Consider the following 13,024-nt stretch of genomic DNA (forward strand, 5'->3'; position numbering starts at 1 on the left):
TACGTTTCAATAGTGGATATTAGATTCTAGTTCCTTAATCATCTTAGAGGTTTTGTTTTTCCACCTGATTACTGGATTGGATCACAAATTCTCCTAGTTTCCTCAGAATTTGGCTACAGCTCTCCAAAATAACATTTCCAATTTTTCTTTTACTTGTTATTTGGAGTCACAGAGAGCTAAAGTCATGCTTTTCCTGGAGCCCAGCAAACTGAAGCTGAACAACTTGATACAAATTTAAGAGAGATCATCACAATGGCTCATGTCTAGATACAATCTTCATGCCTGTTGCTGTGTGGGTCACTCAGTAGTTTACCTGAACACCTGATGACATCATCAGAGACATTCAACTACAAACCAGGAAAATCTGTCAGATTGTCGCTGTCTGCCCTCACTTGATCTGAAGACGCTTTAGTCCTGACATCTAGAAATCTTCTCATCTGGCTGCCTCCTGGGCTTAGACATTGGTTTATACATTGCTCCAATCATTAACCTTTGTTTTTCTTTAGTCTCCGTAGAGATGCCTCTTATTATCAACAGGTGAACGGATAAAGAAGATGTGACACATATATACATTGGAATATTACTCAGCCATAAGAAGAAACAAAATTGAGTTATTTGTAGTGAGGTGGATGGAGCTAGAGTCTGTCATACAGAGTGAAGTAAGTCAGAAAGAGAAAAACAAATACCGTAAGCTAAAGCATATATATGGAATCTAAAAAAAAAAAGGTACTGATGAACCTAGTTACAGGGCAGGAATAAAGAAGTAGACATAGAGAATGGACGTGATGTCATGGGGTGGGAGGGTGAAGCTGGGGCCAAGTGAGAGTAGCATTGACATATATACACTACCGAATGTAAAATAGTTGGCTGGTGGGGAGCGGCAATATAGCACAGGGAGATCTGCTCGGTGCTTTGCGATGAGCTAGTGGGGTGGGATAGGGAGGGTGGGAGGGAGGCTCAAGAGGGAGGGGATATGGGGACACGTGTATGCATACTGCTGATTTCGCTTTGTTGTGCAACAGAAACTAACACAGTATTGTGAGGCAGTTATATTCCAATAAAGGTCTATTAATAATAATAATAAATACCTGGTTTCTAGCACAACACAGGCCTTACTGTGAGAGCATATCTCCATCACCACCTTCGGAACTGAATTTTTCCATAATAAAAATTTATTCTTACACAAATCTACAGCTTTTAAACAGTAAAAAGAAAGGCCCACTGTCACCTAGGAAGAGGACTTGAAGCAACACATGGGAAGCAGGGCAGCTCCGGGACATCAGGGCACGTGGTTACCGGCTCTGCTCAATGTATGTGGAGATGTTTATTTCTTCTGGAAGCTCTGCCACGTTCATTTCAAACCTGTCCTGGACATCACTGAGGATGCTGGCATCATTCTCATCAGACACGAAGGTAATGGCCAGGTCTTTGGTTCCAAAGCCACCCGCACGGGCCACGTGGCGGAGGTAGGTGTCCGAGTCCTCGGGAATGTCATAATTGAAGACAGTGTTGACACGCTCAGTGTCCGTTCCTCAGCCAAACAGATTGGTGGCCACCAGGATCCACCACTGGAAGTCCTTGAACTGCTTGATAACATGACAGTTGCTCCTCCTGGGCCATGCCCCTGTGGATGGCAATGGCTGGGAAGTTCTGCTCCAAGAGGAGCCGGGCTAAGGCCATGCTGCATTCCACCGACTTCACAGATATCACCACCTGGTTAAATCCAGCACGTCCACGAGCTTGCAGTTCTTCTGCAGGAAGTCTGACGTAGTACTGCTGCAGCCCAAGCAGTGTGAGCTTGGTCTTGTCATCCGCAAACACCTCCATGGGGTCTTGCCTGAACTTCCTGCAGACGGGCAGGAGCAACTACGGTCAGGACTAAGAGACTGGCTCAGTGGGACGGAACAATCTACCGACTCAGCTTCTGGACTCTGAGACTTGGAGACGTTTCAAACGTGGGACTTCAGGGCAGCACAATTTGCCACCCCTAACTGTGTCTCTTTGACAAGAGGATTAATCTAGGCTGGTTATTTAAAAAAAAAAACACGACTCCGGAGGTCTTTCTTGTTATCTCCCCCTTAACTGCCTGCCTTTAGATTTATGGTACCGTTCCTGGAATAAAACTGTCACTGGAGATGTCTGCAAAACGTGGGCTAGGAGTGGTGGGGGAACAGGGCCTAGAGATCAAAGTCCACTCTGTGTCCCATTGTCTCCATGTGGCCCAGCAAACAGTTGTTTACCAAACATTTGCTTCTCCATCTTCCAAGAATTGCCTTCCTACCCTCGGAAGTCCTGACCACGCCCCGCAACAGAAGCTTTTGTCTTTAGCTGAAGACGGTGTGTTTTTGTTTGGTTGGTTTTTTTTAACATCTTTATTGGAGTATAATTGCTTTACAATGGTGTGTTAGTTTCTGCTTTATAACAAAGTGAATCAGTCATACATATACATATGTTCCCATATCTCTTCCCTCTTGTGTCTCCCTCCCTCCCACCCTCCCTATCCCACCCCTCTAGGTGGTCACAAACCACCTAGCTGATCTGTCAGCCATAAAGAGAAACGAAATTGAGTTATTTGTAGTGAGGTAGATGGACCTAGAGTCTGTCATACAGAGTGAAGTAAATCAGAAAGAGAGAAACAAGTACCATATGCTAACACATATATATGGAATCTAAGGGAAAAAAAAAAAAAGGTCATGAAGAACCTAGGGGTAAGATGGGAATAAAGACACATACCTACTAGAGCATGGACTTGAGGATATGGGGAGGGGGAAGGGTAAGCTGTGACAAAGTGAGAGAGTGGCATGGACATATATACACTACCAAACGTAAAATAGATAGCTAGTGGGAAGTAGCCGCTGAAGACAGTGTTTAAAGTGAGAATTTCAACCATCGTGGTGAGTTAGTTTTCCTGGGTCTCTCCATTGTTCGATTTTCTGTTAATCAGCCTCATGTTAATCTAATTCTTAGAGCAGCCAGAAGAGCCCAGAAGGGTGGAGGAAATTTATTCCTCCCCTACAGCACACACACACGTTGTATAATTATTAGTTCTGTTTCTCTGGGGAACCCTGACTGATGGAGGGATCTACACTGGGGTAAAGTGCGAGACTGTTTTATATAACTTAAAACTACAGTCCCCAAATTTCTCCTTCTAATTTCTCAACTTTCCATTTAATATTTATTGTGACTATCTGATAATAGAGTGATATAGAAATAAGTATGTAATTTATTAGAAGATCACAAAACTTATCCTTTTGTTTTTTTACGGAACAGAAAAATAAGTATTAAAACATTAGTTTATTTTCCATAGGAATAAATATAATTGAGACCAAATTTGAGATAATAGATTAAATATTTGTTCAGTCTCCATGTGATTTAACTTTCTTGTCTACAGTTTTGCAGAAAATGCTTTTTTCTTTCCAAATACAATGGGGTCATTTTGTTCACTGTCACTTTCATGTCTTCTTTTTCATACTTCTCAACATTCACGAAGCTTTATGGTCCTTTTTCACCTTTATCTTCTATCACAGGACACAAGGTTATCATTCTGTCCTCTTGCATCAAACACCTGATTTTTTCACCACCTCCTTCCACTTTCTATCTCTTAATTCTGCGTCTTTCCCCACCTCTGGATCCTTGGCCTTTTGTTTTCCTACTTATCCTTTCTTTCAGAGATTTAGTGTTTCTAAGAATTCAAATATTTTTTTCTGTGTTGCTGTGTTTTTAGAATCATCTGTTTTTAGTTCCAGAAATATAAAAAGCAATTGTATTTTACAAGAGAAGATATATTGGTGCACTTTTAAGAAAGCAACAATCACAGCACTAATTAGGAAGGGGACTAGCAATGCACACAAAAGGGGAATTTGGGGAAGACTCAAAGTAGGCTGACCATAAAATGGGATAATAACAAAATCACACATTTAAAGAAGAGTAGGAATTTTTACAAAGACTATTCATTACTAGTACAAATAACATCAAAACCCAATGCCTCTCTGTCTAGGAAACAGGGCAATTGATATTAAGAAAACATGAATGTATGGTATTTTTGAATTAGTAAATATGGAACAGCTTTCAGGGAAAGAGAAATAATTCACATATTTCTAAATTACAAATACTAATGTATTTCTCATCCAGCATACTTTTAACTTAAAATGGTTATTAGACCTAAAATTTCTAGTCTGTGGAAAAATAAGTCCTATGAATCTTTAAACAAGTGATATTTATTTTTTTTAATTGAGGAATAAATTATGATTTTAAGCAAATTATATACACAGTAAATCAGGTGAGGGTCAATTCAAAATAATCTAAACAGAGATGTTTTATGAATAGAAGAAGCAATATATATTTTTAATGGTACAAGGAATCCAAGGATATTTATGGCAAAATATATGATAATTGTGAGGAGAAATTCAGATGAAAATTTGGAAACATATATATATATATACATATATATGTAAAAAGTTCATATATACATATTGTAAAAACTTCACATTTTACTTGAATCCCCTTATATATAAGAAGATGTATTTCTTTCTGGTAGTACTTCATACATATGGAAATCAGCATATTATCACTGAATTGTCCTCAGTACAAAATGTGTCATTTTAATAAAAATGATACAATAAAATAGCTATTTGATTTCAGGAACCTATGCATCTGATTTGATATTACATTCTAAATTAAATAGATAGCAAGTGTTTTTTTCCCACGCTTCCAATATAGAGAGAGGCCAAAACATTTGCATATGAAATATATTAACTGTCATGAAATACTTATCTTCACAGCCAGTTTCAGCAGATAATATTTATTCAATCATGCAGTCAGAATTCAAAAGGAAATTTAATGACAATTTTATTTAAGAACGTTGTCATCTTGGTTCTGGAGAAAACAATTGGGACACTATTTCTGCCAAAGACGTTTAGGAAACTCAAGGCTGGCAGTTATGCAAATTCATTTCAAACAACAACTCTGACATCATTCAAGGACACGGTGTTCATAAAGATTTTCTTCTAGTGTGACTGTCTTTGTAATTGTGCATTTAAAAAAGAAAAGTTATATTTTCAACCCATTTCACATCAGGAAGAAAATAATGAAGCTCAGGGGTGGTTGTTTAGATGATAGCATTGAAATTGCTTTAGATGTTTTAGAGAAATGCCATTTTCCCCACGATGCACTTTATTTTTCTGGTTGCTGCATTTCTCTTTCAACTGTCTTCGTTAGCAGTAATGATGTGCAATGTTGGTAATGCATTATTATTGTATGACAAGTGAAAATATTATAGATTTCAGGGTTTGTAAACATCTAACAAAGAAAGTGTATTTCTTTTCCCCAAACTAATTCAGAACCAAATGGGAGAAAGAATCAGGATTTAGATTGATTAACACCCAAATTTTACCTTTATTATTAATAAAGTTGAGTGAAGAGCATGATTTTGTATGTGTGAAGAGAACTTGCTACTACTTATCCCCGATTTGGGTTTATTAACCAACCTAGTTAGGGCCACAGCTGGAAAAATTACAGGATTTCCGTAAAAGGATCATCCCATGCAGCTTGTGGTCAGGCAGCTCCCAGATAATAAAATATTACAATATTTTATCACTAACTTATTCCAAACTTACTATATTAACTTTTTATCACTGCATAAACATCACCACAGACTTATCAGCTTAAACCAACACTCATGTATGACCTCACAAGCAGGTCAGAAGACCAGGCATGTCTCTTGTGGGTCCTGGGTGCAAGGAGCCACCCCTCACAGTGTCATGTTGGCCTGCGCTGAGGCTCAGGGTCCTCTCCCCAGTTCATGTGACTGTGGACAGAGCTCATTTTCTTGCTGCTGTTGAACACATGGGAGCTTGCTTATTCAAGACCAGATAGATCATCTCGCTGATCTCAACAAGAGCCTAAAGAGTCTTCTAAGGGTTCACCTGGTAAGGTCAGGCCTTCCTAATTCAATGTCAAACTGATGAAAGATTTTACTTATATCTGCAAAATGCCTTCACCTTTGCCATTGAATGCAACATCATCATGAGAGTGCATTCCACCATATCTATAGGTTCTTCCTACAAAAATGGGAGATTATAGAGAGTATTAACACTAGGGAATGGGAATCTTTGGGTCCGTCTTAGAATCCTTCCTACCCCATTTACCAACCACAAAATTCACTCTTTCCTTTAAGAAGTTAACATGGAATAAAGACACAGGTCAAGAATTTACCCTAACTAAATATTTTTACTAGAAAATATCAGGCTAAGGGAAAGATTGTCTCCAATGGAGAGACTGCTCTGGATTTTGGTATGGTTTTGGTGTGAATCTTGTGAATTCTTTGTCCCTCATCCCAGTGAGCCAGCAGGATGAGGAACCAGCTTTTAGAGCTAAGCGTGTTCAGTCCTGCTCTTCAGTCTCCAGATTCAGGAACTGTCTTGATGGGAAAAAGGCGAAGGTAGAGAGTCACTCCAAGTGGGGACCCGGGCTGCCAAATGTTGGTCGCAAGCACATGTTCTCTGAACTTGGGCTTGGATCCAGACAGAGAAGAGCTCACAATGGAAACAGTGATGGCTGTTTGCTCAAGCAGCCAAGAGGACGAAAAGCACATTGAAACCCAGCAATGGGAAGAGGCACGTTGGGCCCCTGGGTGGTGAAACCAACCTGACAACAGAGCAGGATCAGAAAGCCCATTCCCAGCATCTTTCTTCATTTCAACAACAGACCTTTATGTACAACTTCTCAGGAAATTGCTGAGAAAGTAAACTGTGGGCAACCCAAGCCTTGCCCAGCAATAGATTCATGATCAATGTAGTTTGCTCCTGGTTTCATTGAATTAGCTTCCATTAATTGAGAGAAAGCAAAGAGCTTTTCTCAGTGTATGTTCCCTGTCCCTCCCCACCCAAGATTTCATCAACTTTCTTTCTTATTGCTACCACTAGTGGATTGTTTTGACTTCCAGTGAGAGCCTTTTCAGTTGGTATTTTCATAATGAAGATGGAAAAAATAGTTGTGGTCAGGATATGAAGACCTTGAATACAGACAAAAGATTGTGACATCCTGCAAGCCCAGAAGAGTCACTGAGAAGTATGTTATTTGGAGTTATGTTTCAAGATAACATTCCTTAATAGCAGTCTTTGGGAGTTTAATTACAGATGGGAGAAACATGATATTGGAAGGCCATTGTGAACATTAGAATTTGAAGTCTATTATAATAGTCCAGGCAGAAAAGAATGGTGTCTAAACAAGAGTAATAGCAGTAGGAATGAAAAGGTAAAAGTCTAAAATGTGTTAGTTAATAACTTACTTTTGCATAGTACCTATATTTTCTCAGCTTTTCATAGAAATTTAAATTTACTCATGCTGGAAAAATGAAAAAAAAAAAACTAAGTATCTACCTTGTGACAGCTTACATCAACTGTGTTTATAGTCTTAAAAATATTAAATCACACACATTTTGCAGCTAAGGAAAACAAAATCCAGAGATGGTAAATAACTTTCCCAAGAGCAGGGATAGAGCTACTAGGCAATACTTACAGTTCTAACTATCTTCAAACTTTTTATATAACATAATCAGATAATTTCTTCAACAGTTTTATATATATATGTGTGTGTATATATATATATATATATATATATATATATATATATATATATATACATGTTTTGTATATATATGTGTTTTGTGTGACTTCTCATTAATGTCTTCCAATTCATCAATTTTATATTCATTGATTTAAAATTTATTCTGTAGTGTGACATATTTATTTCAATGGCTTCTTTTTATTTCCAGGATTTTTCAGATGGACTTTATTTTTAGAGGAGATTTAGGTCAAAGCAAATTGAGAGGAAGTTATAACTCCTTCCCCGAAGTGGTACATTTGTTATAATCCATGAACTTACATTAATATATCATTATCATCTAGGGTCCATAGTTTACATTAGAGTTAACTTTTGGCATTGCACATTCTATGGGTTTGGACAAATGTATAAGTGACATTTATCCACCGTTATAGTATCATACAAAGTAGTTTAACTGCCCTAAAAATCCTCTGTGCCTCACTTATTCATCCCTCCCCACTAATGCCTAGTGATCACTGCTTTTTGATTATCTCCATAGTTTTGCCTTTTCCAGGATATCATATAGCTGGAAACATAAAGTATGCACTCTTTTCAGATTGGTTACTTTAACTTAGCAATATACATTCATGATTCTTCCATGTCTTTTCACCGCTTGATAGCCCATTTTTTCAGTACTGACTGAATAATATTCCATTTCTGGATGCACTGAAATTTATTTATGCATTCACCTTTGGAAAGATATCTTTGCTTGCTTCCAGGTCTTGGAAATTACAAATAAAGCTGCTATAAACATCTGTGTGTGGGTTTTTGTGTGAACATAAGTTTTCAACCCAAGAAGCATGATTGCTGGATTGTATGGTAAGAGAATGTTTAGTTTTGTAAGAAACAGCCAAACTGTCTACCAAAGTGGCTGCACCATTTTGCATCCCCACCAGCAGTGAATGAGAGTTCCTGCTGGTCCACATCCTCGCCAGCATTTGGTATTGTTAGTGTTTGGAATTTAGATCATTTTAATAAGCATGTAGTGATATTTCTTCGTTGTTTGAACTTCAAATTCCCTAATGACATATAATTTGGTACCTATTTTCATATGTTTATTTGCCACCAGTATATCTTCTTTGGTGAGGTGTCTGTTAAGATATTTGCCCCATTTTTAATTAATTTTCATGTTTTCCTTACTGTTGAGTGTTAAGTGTTCTTTGAATATTTTGGATGTGTTCTTTGTCGACTGTGGTTTGCAAATGTTTTCTTCTAGTCTGTGGTTTATTTTCCCATTCTCTTGACTGTGTTTTTGCAGAACAGAAGTTTTTAATTATAATGAAGTCCACCTAATCAATTCCTCACGGATTATACTTTTGGTATTGTAACTAAAAAGTCATTGCAAGTCCAAAGTTATCTATATTTTCTCCTATAGTATCTTTTAAGAGTTTCACAGTTTTGCATTTTACATTTAGGCCTACAATCCATTTTGAGTTAATCTTCTTGAAGGGTTTAAGTTCTGTCTAGATTCTTTTCTTATTTATTTTCATGCAGATATCCAGTTATCTAGCAGAATTTGTCATATTGCTTTTGCTTCTTTGTTAGAGATCAGTTGAGTTTATGTCTGGACTCCTTATTCTGTTTCATTGATCTATCTGGCTCTTCTTTTACCAAGAAGAGATAGCTTGGTTATGATAGCTGTATTTCTAGTATTTTTACTTTGTCCCTCTTCATTGCTTCTTGCTTATGACAATTGAAGTAGGATGGATTTTTTTCATAATTACTTGTATTTTTTCAGTTAATTGTATTCTTTATCTCCTTGAGGATAAATATATACTCATTGGATAGCTCTTTTAAGGTTGTCTAATTTATTAGAATTCTAAACAGATTTATCTCAATTTTTTTTCTGTTTGCTCTCCTACTGTTAAATTTCATCACATATTTTGGATTGTACTTTGTAGACTCACCTTGAATGTGTATTTTTTCACCTTCTCGATTACACTTCTCAATACTACAGTTTTGTTTTCACCTTCATCTGCTTTTCTAGGTTTCTCAGACCAGAATTATTATTTTTATATTTGTGATTACCCATCTATAGAGATATGAGCAATATTGCAGATTTTGTTGCAAAGGTTTCACTCAAATCCTAGCCTCTAAATGTTACCTGCTTCACTCATTACCTTTCCATGTGTAATGGTTAATTTTATACATCAACGTGGCTAGGCTATTGTACCCAGTTATTTGGTAAACAACAGTCTAAATATAGCTGTGAAAGTAGTTTGTAGATGTGATTAACATTTAAATCCATAGACTTTGAGTAAAGCAGATTATCACCATAACCTGGGTGAGCCACATTCAATGAACTGATGGCCTTAGTAAAGACTAAGGTCCCCAAGGAAGAAGGAATTCTTTGTCCAGACAGACTTCAGACTCAAACTGCTGCATCAGCTCTTCCCTGGGTCTTTAGGCTTCAGCCTGCCCCAAAGATCTCAGACCCACCGGCCTCCATAACTGCATGAGCCAATTCCTTCAATTCTCTCTCTCACTCTCTTTCATATATAAATATCTCCTATTTGTTCTGGTTCTCTGAAGAACCCTAACACCATGTACAGAGATTTCTATTTCCTATATATATATATATATTACCTATAGCCTCATGTGGTGGTCAACTGTATTTTTGTTTGTTTATTTGTTTGTTTGTTCTCAGACAAATACATTTTTAGTTTTCTTTTTTCACACCCAGTATGCTTGGGATAAAGATAGTGGAAATGGTTGGGTGTGCACCACCTTAAGAAGGCTTCCTCTGCTTTTTATCTATGTCAAATTTTCAGAATTTTTATATCAATCTTTATATTCTATTGCAGAGGAAATATATGGAAAAATTAAATTTATTCTTTAAAAAATTTTTAATCTCAGTAATTTTCCTTAAAAATGAGTGACATTTATATTTCCATTATATCCTAAATTACTATGAGTAAATTAATATATAATTTAATATTTAGTTGCTTTGGTTTCATATTTTTTACCAGTTTTTTTGTCATAAATGTGATTTAGGCTTGTAGACAAAAACTAGTAAATTTCTTGTTAGTATTTGATTTAAATTCTCAAAATTTATGAATATCTTTTTAGAATATTTGTTGGATTACAATATGTCCAGGACAATAATCTTTCAAACAAGAGAAAGTACTGGAAGCTATGTCTTTGAGTTATTTACATAGAGGTTCTCCAATGTCATCTTCCGTGATTTGAGCACATTGTAATTTTGATACATAACTGCAAAAGTCAATCAAAAACATTTTAGTTTGAGACTATATTACAAAGCTACAGTAATCAAAACAGTAAGATATTGGCACAAAACCAGAGATATAGATCAATGGAACAGGATAGAAAGCCCAGAGATATACCCATGCACATATGGTCACCTTATCTTTATAAAGGAAGCAAGAATATACAATGGAGAAAAGACAGCCTCTTCAATAAGTTGTGCTGGGAAAACTGGACAGCTACATGTAAAAGAATGAAATGAGAACACTTCCTAACACCATACACAAAAATAAACTCAAAAAGGATTAAAGACCTAAATGTAAGGCCAGACACTATAAACCTCTTAGAGGAAAACATAGGCAGGCAGAACACTCTATGACATAAAACACAGCAAGATCTTTTTTGACCCATCTCCTAGAGAAATGGAAACAAAAACAAAAATAAACAAATGGGACCTAATGAAACTTAAAAGCTTTTGCACAGCAAAGGAAGCCGTAAACAAGACAAAAAGACACCCCTCAGGATGGCAGAAAATATTTGCAGATGAAACAACTGACAAAGGATTAAACTCCAAAATATACAAGCAGCTCATGCAGCTCAATATCAAAAAACAAACAACCCAATCCAAAAATGGGCAGAAGAACTAAATCAACATTTCTTCTAAGAAGATATACAGATTGCCAACAAACAGTGAAAGAATGCTCAACATTCACTAATCATTAGAGAATGCAAATGAAAACTACAATGAGGTATCACATCACACCAGTCAGAATGGCCAGTATCAAAAATCTACAAACAATAAATGCTGGAGAGGTGTGGAGAATAAGGGTATCCTTTTTGCACTGTTGGTGGGAATGTAAATTGATACAGCCACTATGGAGAACAGTATGGAGGTTCCTTAAAAAACTAAAAGTAGAACTGCCATATGACTTAGCAATCCCACTACTGGGCATATACCTGAGGAAAACCATAATTCAAAAAGAGTCATGTACCACAATGCTCATTGCAGCACTATTTACAATAGCCAGGACATGGAAGCAACGTACAGTGTCCATCAACAGATGAATGTATAAGAAGACGTGGCACATATATACACTGGAATACCACTCAAGCCATCAAAGAAATGAAATTGAGTTATTTGTAGTGAGTTGGATGGACATAGTCTGTCATGCAGAGAGAAGTAAGTCAGAAAGAGAAAAAAATACCATATGCTAACACATATACAACGGAATCTGAAAAACACAAAACAGTTTTCTGAAGAACCTAGGGGCAGGGACAGGAATAAAGACACAGACGTAGAGAATAGACTTGAGGACACAAGGGAGGGGGGAAGGGTAAGCTGAGACAAAGTGAGAGCAGTGTCATGTACATATATACACTACCAAATGTAAGATAGATAGCTAGTGGGAAGCAGCCGCATAGCACAGGGAGATCAGCTCGGTGCTCTGTGACCACCTAGAGGGGTGGAATAGGGTGGGTGGGAGGGAGATGCAAGAGGGAGGGTTATATGGGATATATGCATACATATAGCTGATTCACTTTGTTATACAGCAGAAACTAACACAACATTGTAAAGCAATTATACTCCAATAAAGATGTTTTTAAAAATTCAGCTGTAATATGGTTATTTGCTCATTCCTCAGATCCTTAGATTGATATCAAATTAAATTTTGTACAGGTTTGAGGAGACTAAATTTAGCTTATTAAGGGTCTTATGATTTTTATATCAAGTAAATTGTTATGATAGAGGAGAAAAACAAAATAAATATTAAACTGCTTCTAAATGCTACAATTAATAAAAATCTATTTCTGTTTTGATTTTGCAGCTTTTTTTTGTTTTTAATTTGGTGGTATTGATAAGGATGACTCATCCAAGTAGCTATTAATTATACAGCAGACCACTCGTAAGAAACTTAGCCTATCATGCAAAGTAGTTTGGTTCAGTGCTGTGTGTGACATGATTTTAATCTGTATTATCATTTGTGAGTGGTGATGGTAACAACTGTATTACGTACTTATACAACTATCTTATTTCTCAGTGTCTCCCATATTTGGTCTTCAACAATTTATGCTCAAATATTTAAAATTATTTTCCTTCCTCAAGGAATTAACAAAACAGAACAATTTTCTGAGATGGCCTTTAGGATTTGAAAAACATATTCTTGTTGCTTTTGTTTTTCAGGATGGATTTTCTGTCAGCACAAATAATCACCAGTGT

The 13,024-nt window shown here is 36.6% G+C and overlaps 1 pseudogene; it reads right to left on the reverse strand.

Moving 5' to 3' along the window:
- Window positions 1-1,238: 1,238 nt before the first annotated feature.
- On the reverse strand, window positions 1,239-6,044 carry LOC116754022 (annotated as a pseudogene).
- Window positions 6,045-13,024: the final 6,980 nt, after the last annotated feature.

Source organism: Phocoena sinus, chromosome 5 (assembly GCF_008692025.1).
Source record: "Phocoena sinus isolate mPhoSin1 chromosome 5, mPhoSin1.pri, whole genome shotgun sequence".
NCBI lineage: Eukaryota > Metazoa > Chordata > Mammalia > Artiodactyla > Phocoenidae > Phocoena > Phocoena sinus.